Source organism: Callorhinchus milii, unplaced genomic scaffold, assembly GCF_018977255.1.
Source record: "Callorhinchus milii isolate IMCB2004 unplaced genomic scaffold, IMCB_Cmil_1.0 Scaffold6, whole genome shotgun sequence".
Classification (NCBI taxonomy): Eukaryota; Metazoa; Chordata; class Chondrichthyes; order Chimaeriformes; family Callorhinchidae; genus Callorhinchus; species Callorhinchus milii.
The window spans coordinates 14528964-14547445 of record NW_024704747.1 but is presented as its reverse complement, the minus strand read 5'-3'; the positions used below and the strand labels follow the sequence as shown (position 1 = coordinate 14547445).

Sequence of the window (18482 nt, the reverse complement as noted above, 5' to 3'; positions counted from 1 at the left end):
TTTCTTGGTCCGAGACAGATCGGATTGCAATAAGTATAACCATTACAATATCTGTCAAGGATGATTTGCCACATGAGTACTCTCAGGTCAGCTATTCTAAACACTGAATTAAATCAAAATAATAGACAGAATAAAATTGGTCACCTACTTCATTGCTGTTTATGGGACATTGCTCAGCGTAAATCAGCTGCTACATTTACCTACAAATACAGTCACACACTTCACAGTAAAATCCTGTGAGGCGCTTTGAGACATCTCTTCAACATGATCAGGCACTATATCAAATGCATATTCTTCTTCCTCTTCAGTCGATTTTCTAGTTCTCCAAAGAAATGTCACATTTCCTCATCCAGCGTTTAAATCGCAGTTCTTTCAGACTATTCTGGACCATAGATTTATAGCCAAAATTTAAACCCAGAAAAACAAGTTTGTGTTTTTTGGTTTGCCTTTATTTTTAACTTGCTTATTTCTCTGCTTGCCAATTCAGCATTGTTGACCACCAACACAAAACACCAGCCCCAAACTGTCTGCATTAAGAATATAGGATGAAAAAGGCCATTGATAAGCAAGCCTGATAAGGAACAAGAAAAACAAGTTAGAAGGAAGTGAAGGTGGAGAGAATGTGGCTTGAGAATATTTTAAAAGGCAGGGTAAGAGGTAACAAAGAAAAGTGATTTTGCAAGAGTGGAAAATAATTGCAAGGAAATGTGGTTGAAGCCTTAGCCTCTTGATGGTGGTGTGGAGGAGGATGAACAGTAAACTGGAGTCAGTAGAGCTGAGAGTGCAAACAGGAAGGTGCAACAGTAGATATTGCTCTGATTTGGTGGAGTATGGAATTTAAAAGTGAGAATGTGGATTTTGAAACCAATATGTTAATAAATAAAGTCACCATCTCTAAAGTTCCACATGTACAGCTTCAGTGTGTGAACTGGAAGTCTTGAGATCTGAAGGCAGAACTAGACACCATTTCAGGAACACCAAACTCCGAGAGGAACTCGGTTTGGCAACAAATTAACATTTTTCAATGCTTCCTTTTTGTCCTTTTGACGCAGTCATAGAAATCCTTGGAGAGTTTTGAATTGTTTCAGCTAATCTTGGCAACTGAAGCAGCAACTGAGGTCTGCCAGTTTATCCGGAAGTGAATCTCTTCAACCTTTCACAGTCACCTTTTTTAAAAACTAACTGCTTGTCACCAACACCAGGGAAATTCCGTTCAGGGAAGGTAAAGTTTATCTGAACAAAACTGATGCGCGAAATGTTTGTTGAACTATACAACCAACACCCCTTTCCCCTTTAAGGAACTTAATCTTCTAAGATTTTCAGGTTATTCCCAATGCAAAACAGGTTTTTCAGCTAACTGCAATCCTGATTCTAAACTATTGTTATTTACAATAGCAAAGAATTTGTCATCTAAGCAGTTTAGTTTTGAAAACTTTTTTCACAAATGTTGATTGGTCATTCCATCATAATGAGCATTATAAATTGGTCACTCATTTCATTCTGTCGGACATTGCTGAAGGTAAATTGCCTACAAAATACATGATCAATACACTATGGAAAATCCTATGACGTGCTTTAAGACATCTTTCAGATTTGAAAAGCATGAAATCTACTGCAAGGATTATTATTATCCAAATCACAGCACACCTTCCTGATTGGAATAAAAGGCAGAAGTCTGTCTCACTAACTTGAAGCACAGAGCACAACTGTATGAGATTGACTGTAATGTTCCAACAGTTACATATTTTGGATAGCAACTGTATGATATCAATGAACTGACACTCAAAACCAAAAGTGAGATTTAACTGCTGTTGTTTATAAGAATATTAAAAGCACCAGCTGGTGAGCCACAGTTGGCTGTCACTGCAAGATTATCAGGAGATTTTAGAGGTTGACTGTTCGAATCTAAAGCAGTTATACTGCTCATTTACTATCTTTGACCGGTTAATCCAGTCTGCCTTGGTTGCTACTGCAGGTTATTTTCCCTCTTGCTTGGTTTGCATTCTCTACCATGACAACTCTTCCATTCAATTCTTTTTTTTTTGCAACAGACAGCTAAAAACTATTCCTGAAAACGCTGATTTATGACCAAATCAATGTTAAACCAAAATTCTGAAAACTACCGTAACATATGCAGAAATAAACAATCTGCTTTTGAAAATCAGACTGAACAAACTGTCAACAAGCATGAAAATGTGCTAAATTAGTGATGTGCATAAGAAGATTGGCACAGAAGTGCAGCAAGTGTAGTGAACATCCACACAATAACAAATTAAATTTGTATAGCATTTTTCACATCGGGGGAACGTTCCAAAGCACTAGATAGGCAAGGATTTGCACCTGAGCTGGGGATTTGGATTAGGAGGGGTGGAAGGCGGGGTGGGGGAAGGGGTGACCAAAGGCACAGTCGAAGAGGAAGGTATTCAGATGGGCTTTGAAGGAGGAAAGGGAGGGGGTGAGGTGAAGGGATTGTGGAATGGAGTTCCAAAGGGTGGGGGCAGAAAGGCTGAAGGCCCGACTGCCGATGGTGGGGCAGACAGGACGAGGGGCAGGCCAGAGTCCCCTGAGGAGAGATCGGTAAGGGATTAGCAGGTCACAGATGTAGGAAGCAGCAAGGCACATGGTCCTCTTTCTCCAGTTTCTTCCCCTTCTGTTCTCTCCCCCTTATATGCCTCAAGAGATTCTGTGTAATAGCTTGGCAAAGTCCTCAACATTTCTGCTCTGCCGCTCCTCAAATAGCATGAGCCGCGGTTAAAAACACATTCTGAGACTCTCGCCTCAATCCTGCAATAAAACATCAAGCATCACAGCCATAATCAATCCACCTCTGACCTAACATTGCTCAAGAACAAAATTAACTGCCCTGGAGGACAGCAGGAGGGACCCAGCTATATTGAAATAATTCCTGATTCTGCCTTCCATGGTGTGTGTCCGAATAATCAGCTTCAAAATTCCTCGTACCAAATGGTTAGCATGGAGCCTCCAAATCATCAACAGAAATTACAGCACAGATACAATACAATATTACATTTGTAAAGCGCTTTTCATGTCAGGTGGACGTCCCAAGGCACTCAACAGTTGGGGATTAGGACCCGAGCAGAGGAATTTGAGATCAGGGAGGGTGGAGGACAGAGGGTAGGAGGGTGGCCGAAGGCATAGTCGAAGAGAAGGGACTTGAGGCATGCCTTGAAGGAGGCAAGGGAGAGAGCGAGGCAAAGGGAATTAAGACAGGTCTCCAAGGACCCGAATGCAAGGATTTTATTATTATAGGCAGAGGGACTGTGGGATGGAGTTCCAGAGGGTGGGGGCAGAGAGGAAATACTGTAATTGGTAACTAAGAGGAAAGGGATTTGGAAAAAAGGCAGGGCAATGAGGTTAGGAAATAGAGCTACTATAAACTAATAAAATGGCAGAGGAGGCTGGATCAGCAAAATGGCCTACACATGTTCATATATAACAAGAAGTGAGGTGAGGCACAGATCAAGAGTTCCAAAGATTCCAATGCTGAAAATAAGTAGCGTCTGAAGTCATTAAAGTCAGTAAGTTTCCTTAGGACTGGCTTTGGGGCAGAGGAAAACAGTGAGCCCGACATCATGTTTATCCTGCTTTGAATCAGGTTCAGAGCTACTGCAGGGAACAGGCCTTAAAATTGCCTGGTCCAGAACAACCCACTGGAACCTCTAGGGTTAGTCTTAAAATATTATTTTTAACCAAGAAGATTGAAATATGTACAACAAGCGCAACAAAATAGCCCTAAGAATAAAGGAAATTAAACCTTACAAATGCTTACCATTGTTAAGAGGGAGAAGGAAAGCAAAGCTGCCAAACATATGTTAATGTGTGGAATATGCCATCAAACAGTGTTTCAATGAAGCCACTGGAAGTCATATCTGTCCGTATGTAAGTTTGATTACTTAGTATTATGGTTAGTGAGCCACAAAAGTATTTTGAGCATTAACATTATACTTAAATTTAGCAACACTGCCTCAATCATAATCTTATTTTAGCGAACACATTGCTGTCATTGATTCTATAAGGATCATTCTAAACAATGATGACCATTTAAGTTTGGTTAAGTGCTTACGTATTCGGGCAGAAAATATCTAGTACTACCACTCTTCTTGGTTTTGATCATACCCTGCACTCATCTAGACATAGAATTAACCAGAGACTGCTGGAGATGTGTGTGGAATGTTCACAAAGGATAAAGGTTTAGTTTAAAGAGAGTACAGAAAAGCACTCCCAGAATGCAGGCCAACATATCTAAAAGGAGGTGTTTCTGGCTGGTTTCAAAGATCTGTACTAAAAATAAAACGGCAACAAATTGCTAACTGTTACAAATCTGTACACTTACTAGCTAGCCTCTAGAGTTTAATTGTTTAATACAGTCCATTATTCTTCATAGCAGTATTCACTTGATCGACGTGCCCCTGGTATTAAGAATCAATATGCTATGCATGCTACTCCCAATTCAGAGCAAAATAAATCTACATCTCCGAGGAATGTTTCTGACCAAAAATTTGAAATATTAAACACAGGAAATTTAGAAGAACCAAACAGATACAGTGCAAGCAAACTTTTCTAATTGCATATCAGACTGAAGCAATTCCCTTTTAAAATGCGCATTTCCAAAATTGCTCCAAGATTTTTTTTACAACAACTTCCTGCTTAACCCTGAGAGCATTCCAAAAATGTTAAGTTACATTTTGCTGCTCCCAATCACCACGTGATCTCCTGATTCACCGTAAGTTACGACTCCAGGATCAGTGGTGCATACACCATTGATGATATTTATGAACCACATCATATGAATGCAGGTTAAAATAATCCTCACCATGAGGGGGTGGGGTCAAAGATTTCATTCACCATGTCATAGAATCATAGAATTATACAGCACAGAAGGAGGCCATTCGGCCCATCGTGCCCATGCCGGCTCTTTGAAAGAGCTATCCAAATGAATCCCTCTCTCCCACCGATAGAATCATACAGCACAGGAGAAGAAGTAACCTCCTTACTTTTGTATTCTATGCCCCTATTTATAAAACCAAGGATCCTGTATGCTTTTTTTAAAAAAAACACTGCTTTATCTACCTGTCCTGCCACCTTCAAATATTTTGTCTCTTGAGTTTCTTATCCCAGACATGAGACGGGGGGAGGGAAGTAAGGGGACAAATAAAACAAGAGCATGGGTGACTCTCACACTTTTGTTGGCAGCACAAAGCAGTACTGGCATTAACGAGGCAGACCTGTGCGTGTGCCAACATGAGGTCATAAAAACACATTCCCGGATGCTAAAGGAATGAGGTAACACTAACCTCTGCCTGAACTGGTTTTAACCATTACACAGCATAACAGAAGGACGTACAGAATTCTAGAAGGTTGGGATTGAGCAGTGAATACGACTGGTTTAATGGCGATTAGAGAGCACAGCCACAAGGAAATTATTCATGTTCGTTGAAAACAGACATTAAACTGCAGCCTTTGACTGAATTTCTTCTTTGGTTGACTTAAAAATATATATTCCTTTTCAAAAAAAAACCATCCTGAAGTCAGTTAAAAATACTGTAGCACTGAAATTAGACTTAAAGACCAAGAACATATAAGAGGGCAGAGGCAAAGAGGGTTTGGCAGCTGTGTCTGTGTTTAAAAGTAATAACTTTATAAATGCTGATTTCACAGTTCAAAGTCCATTCATTACAGCCCCTTATCTGTTTCAACGACATCCCCAGTCAGAGGCAAATATCACGTAGAAATATAACACAACATTTACACAACACCTTTTCCACATCGGAAGGACGTCTCAAAACGCTCAACACTGCTGGCTGGACACCTGAGCTGTGGGTGGGATCTGAGTGAGGTGGGATAGGGAGGGGAAAAGATGACCAAAACCATTGTCAAAGATGTGCCTTGAAAGAGGGGATGAAAGAAGTGAGCGAGCAAGTTGGTGGGTCTCCAGGAATGGAGCTCCAGAAAGCGGGGGCAAAATAGCGATGGTAATAATAGTAATCCTTGCATTTTATATAGCGCCTTATCAGGTCTTCTAGACGTCTCAAAGCACTTCACAGAATATACTGTAAAGTGAATTGACTGTAGATTTTGTGGGTGAAACGTGGCAGCCAATTGTGCACAGCAGTGTCCCACAAACAGTCGTAACTTGAGTAACTAAATAATTTTTTTTTTAAATTTGGAAGGGTTTACCGATTTACCACCAGAAGAGCGATCCACCAATCGACTAACAACCGGGTTCCTACTTACTGATAGATAAACAGAGGTGTGTGAGTAAGGAAACTTGCCCAAAGTTTTTCCCTGCGGGGGAATTGAACCCAGATCCTCTCGCTTGCAAGGCGAGTGCTCTAAGCACTAAGCTACAGGACTCTATGGTGGGGACATGAAGCAAGCTGGTTGCTTGCTGGGCAAAGGGAATGGCTGGGTTGGGAGATCGCAGAGGAAGGGTGGGGGGGGGGGGGTGGGAGGAAGCTGTAGACTCTCTCACTGGGGAAAGGAGGAACTTGATGTAACAAAACTGCACGACTCGTCGCTCAATGTCTGTCCTCAGTCTCCCCCCTATCCCACGGCAGCCGAAGAAGCCTCTGACCATCTGTCCTGAAAGTGAACCACGAAACGCTGCCCTCACTTCCCCTCTCTCCCAGCTCTCTCCCTTCCTCTGTTTCTCTCCCCACTTGCTCTCTCTCCCTCATACACACACAACCACTCTCTCTCTCACACAATTACTCTCACACCCTCTTACACGCTCACCCTGCCTATCTCCCTTCGATCACTCTTTCTCCCTCGCCCCGTCAATCACTGTCTCTCTCCCTCCTCCTCTTTCCCTCTCAATCATTCTCTCTCTCTCCCTTTTCTCTCAATCAGCTCCGTGGCTCACTATCTGGCAGTGGAAATGCAGGATGGCTTATAATCAGCAAGACTGGCTTGGTCAGGAGACCCGCTTGCCTTCACCTGAGCTCGAAAGGAACTCCCTGACGGACTGCAGCAACGGGCAGAATTATTTCCACTCCCAGCGCATTGAGATGCTGTATTGAAAGGACGGTTCGCCAGAGAGGGAGCAGGTGGCCCAGTTAGAAATAGTTTGCCGACCAGACAAAATCATCCCCCAGAGTGGGTACAGCCCATGGGCTGCCAGTTGGAGCACCCTGACCGAGACTATGTTACAGAACTCTATCACTATGTGCCCTCTGCTCTCCACGTGCTAATTGGAGTGTTAAAAGATTTTGCTTGATCATTAAAGGTAGCTGTTTTAATATGCATTACTGAAATAAACATTGTCGGAGTCCTGTAGCTCAGTGGTTAGAGCACTCGCTTTGCAAGTGAGAGACCTGAGTTCAATTCCAGGCAGAGGGCGAAACCTTGGGCAAGTTTCCTTACTCCACACGCCTAATAATAATAATCCCTCCAAAAAACCAAAAACAATAATAAATTGGGTCATTTTCAATCTATGACTGTTTGTGGGACATTGCTGTGCGCAATTGGCTGCCGCGTTCGCCCACAAATATACAGTCAATTCACTTTACAGTGTGTTCTGTGAAGCGCTTTGGGACGTCCTCCTGACGTGAAAAGCGCTATATCAAATGCAAGGATTATTATTATTATTATTGTTGAAACTCAATAAAAGACAAGTTACTATTTATGTAGCACCTTTCACAAAAAAGAAACATATCAAAGTGATTTACAATACGACATTAATTAGAAATAAAGGGCATGTTATGAAGGCAAACTTTGCAGCTGATTTGCATCAACAACTTCCTAAATAGAACCAGCTCTACTAAAACCAATTCACATTTTTGGGCTCAATAAATCTGCCCAGACCAATTTGAATGTCAGCAAATATGGAAAAAACATTCCTGCACACAGTCTAGAAATAGACTTTTTACAGGGATAAGAATTCCAACAAGCTGACAGGCTCGGATTCCAATATTCCAGCAAAAATCAACTATTGAAGCAAGTTCTGAAATGGAGATTTCATGTTGGTGTCTCTCATCTTGTGTTTTTTAAACCCTGGATTGTCTCTCACTGGTAAATACTGTGACTGAGAGCAATGAAGTGGCTGGTAATGTTCAGGATTTGAACAGTAAGCTTAGTTTCAGAGGACTGGGGGCCGGCAGGGATCACTTGATTGCAAACAGTTGAGAAATAGCTCCAATATGCTGTTCATCTGCCAGCAGAGTAGTTCAAGACCATAAAGTAGTAAAACCTCTGAAAACAAATACCAGTCATTCTCCCGACCCAAATATCTGGTGCCTTTCAGCATGCTCTTCCCAAGCAGAAGCTTTTGCAATTTTGCGAAGTTTGAAACATTTTGCATTTAACTCAATGTAAATCTACTCATTCCAATTTTCATGAAAACCTCAAACAGAAGCCATCCAGGTTATGTTTAACATATCTATAAAAACAGGACATGGCTTCCTTCCACTTCCAAATGGGCTCTTTACCCAAGATATAAGGTTGTCCTGAAAAAGATAGTCAGGACATTTAGTCACCCTGTGCTACACCACACATTTGAACTTTACGCTGCAATGAAAATGTGGAGTCCTGTAGCTCAGTGGTTAGAGCACTCGCTTTGCAAGCAAGACACCTGGGTTCAATTCCAGACAGGGCGAAACCTTGGGCAAGTTTCCTTACTCCACACGCCTAATAATAATCCCTCCAAAACAAAACAATAAAAAATTGGTCATTTTCAATGCACGACTGTTTGTGGGACACTACTGTGTTCAATTGGCTGCCGGTTTTCGCCCACAAATATACAATCAATTCACTTTACACTATATTCTGTGAAGTGTTTTGAGACGTTGAGAAGATGTGAAAAGCGCTATATCAAATGCAAGGATTATTATTATTATATAAAATGAAATACAGATTTCTTCCACCTGTAAGCACCTGGAGTGCAGCGCATTTGGTTTTGAAAGATCTTCGGGCTGGTGGCCCAGTTTCAGCAGAACACAGCTCTGCATTATTATTTCCTCCTATACCAGCATCTTACAAAACGATTGACCACTCAAACTTTTTAAATGCAAGGATTATTATGAATTTCCTGCTTCACGTCACACATCTCCATTACTCCACCAAGTTTCTGCTTCAGATTCTAATCTGAAAATTATTTAAATTAATTCTTGTGGCTGCCTTACAACTGTGTCCCCTAGTCATTGACACCCCTATCATGGAAAACTTATTCCTATTTACTCTACCCCCTCAATCTTCTGTGTTCCAATGAAAACAGACCCAGCCTCCAATCTTTCCTCATTAAGTAAATATACAGTTTGAAATCTCAATCTGTATACCCAGTGATAACATAGGCATTTCATACAACATGCAGTGATAAAAATTCAGAATTGCTTGTCAAATAATAAATCCTTGCATTTGATGCTTGCACCTAATCGCATCATTGAGATGTCTCAAAGCGCTTCATAGAATATACTGTAAAGTGAATTGACTGTATATTTTATTGATGAAACCCAGCAGCCAATTGCACAAACCGTGTCCTACAAACAGTCGGGGATTGAGTGACCAAATTATTATTTATTTCTTTATTTATTTGTAAAGAATTAATACCCCTAGAAAGTGGTCAGTAAATCGATTAACAACCGGGTTCCTCCTCAGTAAGCAGAGGCGTGTGGACTAAGGATATGTGCCTAGGTTTTGCCGCACCCGGGAATCAAACCCTGGTCCTCTCGCTTGTGAGGATAGTGCTCTAACCAATAGTAGGCTACAGGACTCCAAATCATTTAGTATACATATAGCTTTCTTCCCATGTCTCAATTTTTCTGTCATCGGTGTTAAAATCCACAAGACTTGAAATCTATGTACAGCATATTGTAAAGAAAGCCTCAACATGATCTGTTATAGTGCAAAAATGTCTCAGGGTTAAGGCAATTTTAATAATAAGATATTTCACCCATCAACTTACTACCAAGTAAGTACTACCACCCCAAACTACATATTCAAACTCACTACAGCACAGTGCACATTTATAAGGCTAGTTAAATTCCTGTCTTTTCTGAGCCCCTTTTCATGACCATTCTCTGGCATCAATTCAGATACTTCCTCCTCCCTCCTGTTTATCAGCTTTTCTTTTTTAATTTGCGGCTCACGACAGGCAAAGCATTCTTTCACTGACTAAAACTAATCTGAGCCAAGAGGGAAAAACTGAATAAGTTCAATATGTTCCACACAGAGACTTCTGTGTGGATGCTCCTCCATAAGTCTTCAGCTGCTCTGCAGAACTGGATTTCTAAATTGGATCTGCATTTCAGAGAAATCGGGGAATGCCAGTCAGACTCCCTGTTTTAAGTCTGTGCTTTTCCCATCAAAAAGACATATTGCAACCTCAAGAATGCCAAATGTAACCAGCAGTACTCTGTTCAATGCGTTGCATCGATGAAGAGAAACAACAACAACAAAATTTAATTTTTATAGTGCCTTTCACGTTGGGAGGACGTCCTAAGGAGCTGAACAGACAGAGCTACGGACCCGAGCTGGGGGTCGGGGTGGGGGAGGGTGGAGAGCAGGGGGGTGGGCGGGGAAGCAGGGAGATCAAAAGCACGGTGGAAAAAATAAAGAAAATGAAGAAAGGAATAGAGGGAGAGAGGATTAGGTGGGGTGGAGGTTCAGGTGGAGTATAAATACTAATACAGACTTGGGCCAGATGGCCTTTTTCTGTCCTGTAACGTCTACATAATACTTTCCAGCGCCTCCAGCTCAAAATTCCTAATTTTTATTGCAAATTAATTTGCCTTCACTAATCTTGACAAGAATTGTTTTTCTCATCCTTTGTGTCCCCGGTGTCTTGGGAGTAAGCACTAAACCTCTACTTTGTATTTTTCAGATTGTAGATCATGGTTACACATACCTCTTCATATCTCTGTGGGAATAGTGTAAAAAAAATAACTCAGTTTCTACTGAATTTTTGATTAATTATATATTAAGAAATGAAGAGAAGAATTTATTTCTGCCTTCCTAAACCCCAGTGCCCCAACAACTGAACACTAAGGGATAAAGCATGGCCCCAATTTCCAAACCTGAGCATAAGGAGCCTGATCATTTGTTCCAAACTGGGCTTCATATAAACAACAGGAGCATTGTAAGCAAGCAAGGCATGACCATCAGTCTTCATCCATCCCATCTGTCCTCTTGGCCATGTGAATGTGGATTAAAATTGCTATGGTTATACTGAACAATGAATTACGTAATGCATTTGAAACCAGGACAAAGACTTATTAAACACAATTTTCTAGTCTTGTCTTGAGGCCGAAGCCAACTGGCTCCAAACCAATTGGCTAGAATCAGCAAGCTCACCGTGGATCATGACCCGTTCCAGGTTTATTACCACATTATGGTACAAACAGCAAACTTTGGCAGAAAAAAGGATTCTATGCTTTTTGTCCAAAACAGGTGAACCAAAAACATCAAAAACCCTACCATCCAGGACACAAAAAGATTTCATTGAGAAAGAAGGTCACAACAAAGGTAGACCTTACTTACATTTTATTCACATATTTTAACACTCTTATTAAAAATCCATTTCATCCTCATTCTTGGATTTAAGTTCAAAGAAATAATTATTAAACATTTCTGTGCCACAAGTCCCTACGTAATTCAAAGGGCTGTCAAGGACAGGGGCAGGTTGGACAGTGATGTCATAGAATTATATAGCACAGAAGGAATCACAGAATGTCCTCTTTTCCCTTCCTCTATCACTGTTGAATAGGCTGCCAAAACTCACCCACATTCGCAGGTGAAGAAGGGCCACAAGGGTGAGGAAATTGTGACTTTCTGGTGCTAATGGATTCCTTTCGCGAATCACCACTTTCAGAAATAGTTTGGGGGGCAGGAAACAAAGAGAAATTGCCATGGGTCAAACTAGTGGGGAAATATTATGAATAATTGTAATTCATAGCAACAATATAAAAGTACAACATGATTGCAGAATGCTATTTACAGGTGAATTGGTGAACGTAAAGTTACGTCACAACATTGCTGTAGAGAACTCACAATGTTATTTCTCTTAACTGAACCAAAAAAGTTGGGGCATCATAGTATAGGTTGTCACTTACAGTAAAATGCTGGGGGAGTGCTACAGAGATGCGTCGGATGAGACTTGAAACAGAGGTCCCATATACCTACTCAGGTTGATAAAAAATATTGGAAAAGAGAGCTTCTCTCAGTGTCCTGGCCAACAATTTGCCAGATACAACTGGCCATTGATGTCATGGCTATTTGTGGGATATCGTTGTACATAAATTGGCTGCAGCCTTCACTTATACAATACATAGTTACTACACTTTACAGTAAATCTTGTAAATTGCTTTGAGATGTTTCAGCAACACGATTAGGTTGCTTTATCCAGTGCAAGGAATATTATCATAATATTTTATTGAAAGAAATTTCATTTTTCTTCCACCTTACCAAGCTGCTGAACTCCAATCCCCAAGACAAACAAAAGCAAGCAAACTGCTCCAAAGTCTATAAGAGTAGCCAAGGGTGATTCAATTCCAATTTTCCTTTCATTAAACAAAAGTTTAATTCAAGCCCATAGTTTCCACCAAGCAGCATAACCAGGATCAGGGAATCAGAAACAAATCTATGCCCCACTCTGCTGTAGCAAACAGTGAAGCTTTGTAATAAAGAATATCTTCACTGCTTCAGTAAAGTTTAATGGCTCTAAGTTACTCTTGAACATTCAGAGTTTTAGCATTACTGAACCCATTGTTAAGAGGGAGAAGGAAAGCAAAGCTGTCAAACACATGTTAATGTATGGAATATGCCCTCTTATGCACGCAGTGTTTGAATGAAGCCACTGGAAGTCATATCTGTCCACTAATTAGGTTTAAAGAATATGAAAAGGAAAGAAATGTATGAAAGATACACCCAGATTGTACATTATCTCTGAGTTTGCCTTGGTTTATTATATAATTATATCTCAGTAGGGAAATCCTGTAACTGTTTTCAGCAACCATTAAGTTTCAGGTCCTGATCCCTATCTATTGACCCCTGGAAAGTTCACATGTGTGAATGCCAGATGAAGTAGGAAACTTACTCCAGATGAAGAATGGATCAGGTTTGGCAACAGCAACCTCCATGGCTGTAACAGTCCACTAAGACTTACTATCTGGTCAGGATAAATCAGCCATGCGGGAATGCACTTAAAAGCCCTGCCAGTCATTGAAATGCACCTCAACAACTTTGAGCGAGGAAAAGACAAAACAAATTAACTTTGGAACTAATTTTTGAAAAGGATTGCGGTGGGTGGATGTGTTAAGACACCCTCTTTAACTGTAGTTGGAAAGTGTACTAGTATTTACTAGCGGAAAACACTGTGGCTGGATTGAATCACATTGACCTGCAACAAGCTGTAGTATTACACTAAACTATCACTGCAACGTTATTTAACAGTAAACCCTTCAAAGACCAGTCACTTAGGTCGTCTTCTGAAGAATTGTTCTTTGAAGCTGTCCTTCCGCTGGGGCGTCCACTGTTACTGGCACTTATTACTCTGAAGCAATTATTTATTAAACCAAAAAAAACATGATTAGAGGAAGTCTGAAACTCAAGGCCAAATCCTTAATTGAATCATATAACTCCGGTAATGCAAATTCCAAAAGGTCAAAGGGTGGAAAGCAGGAAACAGGACTCAGTATGGAAAGAGAAATGCAAATCTCAGAGCTCACCATTAAAAAAAGGTGGAAGCAAATAAGATAAATCATTATACATTTCATCAATAAAATACTGCCGGTCTAAAGAAAAGCTTGGGCATAAGATGATGGGTTACTTATAATATTCTATATAAATTATAACCTGAAGATCCCATAATTTTTCAATCCCTTATTTTAACATTCCTCATGTTTGACAAATGGTGCTATGTGCATCACAGACGTTAGGATTTTGAAAACAGGGATATAGAATTGAGGGAGGGGGCTTGTCGAAATCCAATGAAAACCATTTTCTACAACTCATTGGCTCAAAAAGACTGACTTCATTGCTGTATAAATGTATCATGTGAAACCTTCGCACTTGGGGGAAAGGAAGGGGTGTTAGATAAAAATATTGATCACAAATTGAATTTTTCAAATCTTTCTCTCCACTTCATCTCCTTAACCCCTCCTCTTCCAAGCATGCGGTTCTGAACTTTCCATTACAAAAGGACTCTCTGCTGAAACAACACCACACTCCTGCTATGCACCTTTGGAATTGGATTATCTCAACCAGTTGTTCCACTGCTTAAACACTTCAGGGCATGCGACATTCCATACTACATTCCAGTGGATGTCACATACCCACACACACAGACACACACAAAATAGAGGAACATTTCAAGTTAAGTGACAAATATACTTTTTTGCATTTCAATTAAGGAAACTGCCAGTATTACTTGGATTGTGAAATTAAGAAATCCTGCATATGAAATTATTATTTGCATTCAAAGAAAATGCACATGGCTATTACTCCTCAATACATATTTACATGCTTTTTCTTGCAGAGGGAAAAGAAGTAAGGGATGGTCTCTGCATTAGTTTTCTAAATTAAACTTCGGAGATTTCTCCACAGACTGCAATGTTGGTGATGTAATTATTTTTAAAAATTGATTATTATTATTACTGTATTCAATGGGGGGATGGAAAGTGTAGTCAAAGGTGACACCTCCAACCATTCTTTTGTTTAAAAAGCACATGTTCGGAAATTTATGGTGTGTTGGAAAGAAAAATATTCCTCCAATTTCCATATACAGCAGCTAAGTGCTAATTTGCAGTGCTTTTCTGTTGAATATGATACTTTACACACTTTCTCAGATATTGGCATAATACAGAACCTGTTGGATTACAGACTACATGCACATTAATTAGTGGAGTCCTGTAGCTCAGTGGTGAGAACACTTGCCTCGCTAGAGAGAGATCTGGGTTCGATTCCTGGCAGGGCAAAACTTTGGACAAGTTTCCTTACTCCACACGCCTCTGCTTACCTAGCAGTAAGCAGTAACCCAGTTGTTAGTCAAATGGCAGATCACTTCTCCGGCGGTAATAATTCCTTTAAAAATTTTTTTAAATTGGTCATTCAATCTACGATTGTTTGTGGGACACAACTGGCTGCCGCATTTCCCTCACAAAATATGCAATCAATTCACTTTACAATATATTCTTTGAAGCCCTTTGAGACTTCTCAAACATGTGATAAGGTGCTATATCAAATGCAAGGATTATTATTATTATTAATGCTCAATGGCTAGACTTTGGGCATCCTTTGACCATTATATTATAGAGGTTGGGATGGAATCCAGAGCATCATTTGTTACTAATACTGTGTCCTGTTGGGAAGGCATTGTTGGGACATGATTAAGGGATCACTGAGCTGGGTACACTATTCCACAATGTCTATTTTATGCCTTCAAATAATTCAAAGAATGTCACCTGCAGCAGAATGAGGGAGAAGCTACATACTTGTAGTACTTCACCCCAACCAAACTGAATATTTCACCCTACAAGGTAGAGTTGGTAGAAGTTCAGCCAGAAAGTCTTAAGATATCTACCAATTTGGAATGATCTGCCTGAAAGGGTAGTGAAGTCCGATTCGATAACAGCTTTTAAGAACTGGATAGGTATCTGGGGAAGACGGGTTTGCAGGGTTATGGGGAGAAAGCTGGTGATTGGGGTTAGTGAAAGTGACTTGCTCTGTCAAAGAGCCGGCACAGACTCGATGGGCCGAATGGCCTCCTTCTGTGCCGTAACATTCTATGAAAAATCTATGAATAAAGGCACATTTCTGCATACATTTTGTGAAACGCGAAACCAAATGCAAGAATTATTATTACTTTTATTATTATTATTGTTACATTCTGCATGGCCCCATCTTTGAGTGGAGATTATAATTTTTTTTACACACCTTTCTCTGTCCCGGAATTCAATCCTACACAACTCAGCCAAATGCCTACGGGCAAGGAACCCCGGGCTCTCACAAGTTTGAGCAGTTAAGTCCTAGCAGCAGGGAGGTGAACTGGACAGATAAACTGCAACCATAGATAGGCCAGTTAGCAAAAGCAGCTCATAGAGCAAGGTAAGCACCAGGAAGTACTGTCAGTTCTGACGAAAGGTTTTCGACCTGAAACATTTACTTACTTTCTTCTCTCCGTTGATGCTGTCTGACCTGTGTGTTCTCAGCAACTTCTGTTTTTAGTTTATATTTTATATCTAATCCTATTTTCACCCACAAAATATTCAGTCACCACTACACTTTACAGTATATTCTGTAAAGTGCTTTGACATGTTCTCCTGATTTGAAGAGGTAAGGGTCAAGACAAAAAACATTCACCATCAGCTCCAAATTTACCACTAATGCTAACAAGAGGATGAAGAAGCCCCAGGGGGTGGAACAAGTAATCGCAAAGACCATTAGAGTGTGCTGGAAGTTAGTAACAGATCGCTTTTCTGGAGTAATAATTCCTTCAAAAAAATTACAATAATAAATTGGTCACTCAATCCACAACTGTTTGTGGGATCGGCTGTGCCAATTGGCTGCTGTGTTTTGCCACAAAATATGCAATCAATTCACATTACAATATATTCTGTGAAGCGCTTTGAGACATCTAGAACATGTGATAAGGCGCTATATCAAATGCAAGGATTATTATTATAGACGGGGAAGAAGTCTTTTTAATATCTCTTTGTGAACTCTTCCTGGAGTATTCCATAAATTTCCCCTTCTCCAAAAATGCTGTAACCAACCATCTGGAAATCTACATTGCATCAGGAGGGAGGAAATTCAGTGTTGGCCACAAAGAACAATAACAACAAAATTACCCTTGTATAGCGCTTTTCACGTTGGGAGGATGTCTCAAGGCACTGGACATTCACAGTTTCGGACCCGAGCTGGGGGTCGGGATTGGGAAGGGTGGAGTGTAGGGGGGAAGCAGGGTGATCGAAAGCATGGTTGAAGAGGAGGGTTTTGAGATGGGTCTTGATGGAGGTAAGAGAAGGGGCGAGCTGGAGGGACTGCAGGATGGAGTTAGGGAGGCCGACAAGCAAGGAGTTTGCAATAGTCAAGCCTTGATGTAATGAATAATGAATGTATAACGGTTTTGGCAGCCTGCCGTGTGAGACAGTGGGGAGCCGGGTGATTCGAGGAAGTGCAGCATCGCCTCGCGGTTGGCATTGGAGGAGGGGATGTGTGAGGCGTGAGAGGGTTGGCGGAGGAGCCAGTTGTGATGGAGAAGAGGAGCCTGGGGTTGTCCTTGGCCTCCAAGATTGTATTGGAGTAGAACAATAATTTTGTGGAGGCGAGGGCAGAGCAATAGGATTTGATGAGATCCAGCCAGATATGCTGATGGACCTTTACGCTCAATGTAAGCCATGTTCAGCAGCACGCATCTGTGCTTTAAGGGAGCGGAGATGGCTGGTGTACCATGGTGACTTACGTGACTAGAAGACGGTTCAAGAAGAGGGAGCAAGGGAATCGAGAGTGGAGGAGAGGGCGCTGTGGAGAAGAGTGACCAAGGAGGAAAGGTCATTGTGGGAGGAAGCCCAGAGGGAAAGGAGGTCAGTTGACTTCAAGGCAACCGAGAGGGAGGGGGGGAGATTTTCTTCCAGGGGCAGTAGGAGATGGAGGTGGGTTGGATGCCGGTAGTGAGAGGGATTGAGGAGTTAAGGGAGATGAAGTGATGGTTCGAGATCGCTTTGTCGATGATGGTGAGATCCGAGACGGTGAGGTCCCGAGTGACCATCCCCAGGTCCAGGGGATGACCGCGGACGTGGGTGGCGGAATGTATGTGGAGGGAGAGGTTGAGGGAAGAGATTAGGGAGGAGAAGTCAACAGAGCAGGAAAAGGTGAAGGTTGAAGTCACTTACGAGGAGGAGGAGAGTATTGGTGTACCTTTGTGGGCTGGATTTGTCTGTCAGGGTACTTCACTAGGTGTCCTGTGGCTGTAAAGTGTGAAATTTTGGATTAAGCTTTTAGTTGTGCTGACCTGTGAAGGAGTTTGGATAGAATGTCACAATTATGCCAGATCCATACAAAGTTGATCAGGGTCGGTGCTCCTTGCTTTCAGTAATTAAGTTTATGATTTGGAAATCTGCTGTAAAATAAATTGAGGTGCTTATTATACCTAGTTTCTACAAATGCTTAGTTTCAGGTCCACCTGGGTTCAATCTTTCCTGTATCACTGCTGACGAGCATGTTTGAGGCATTTTGAGGGTGTCATGGAACTAGAGCATGAAAAGAAATCCAGTAACTTAGTTGAAAAAATTTAATTTCCAAGAGACTTACTGAGATTGCTGGCCCTGAAAACTCAGTCTGTACAGCAAAGTAATGACTGAAAAGTTGAAGTGCTAAGAAAATAGCTGAGTTCTCAATTAAAACAAAAATACTGCGTGATTCTAATGAGTGGACTTGAGAGTTTCTGTAAATTTCATTAATGAAGTCCAGAGATCAAACTGGAAAGCTCTGCTTAACTTTCTGAATGCTGTTCTGAATTGCTTCTGGGTTCC

General features: G+C 41.1%; 1 protein-coding gene across 1 annotated transcript in view; it reads right to left on the bottom strand.

Annotated features, from left to right (window-relative positions):
* The window catches only part of nbeal1 (neurobeachin-like 1), a 110428-nt gene that overhangs the window by 81934 nt on the left and 10012 nt on the right, over positions 1-18482 (bottom strand). The window lies entirely within an intron of this gene.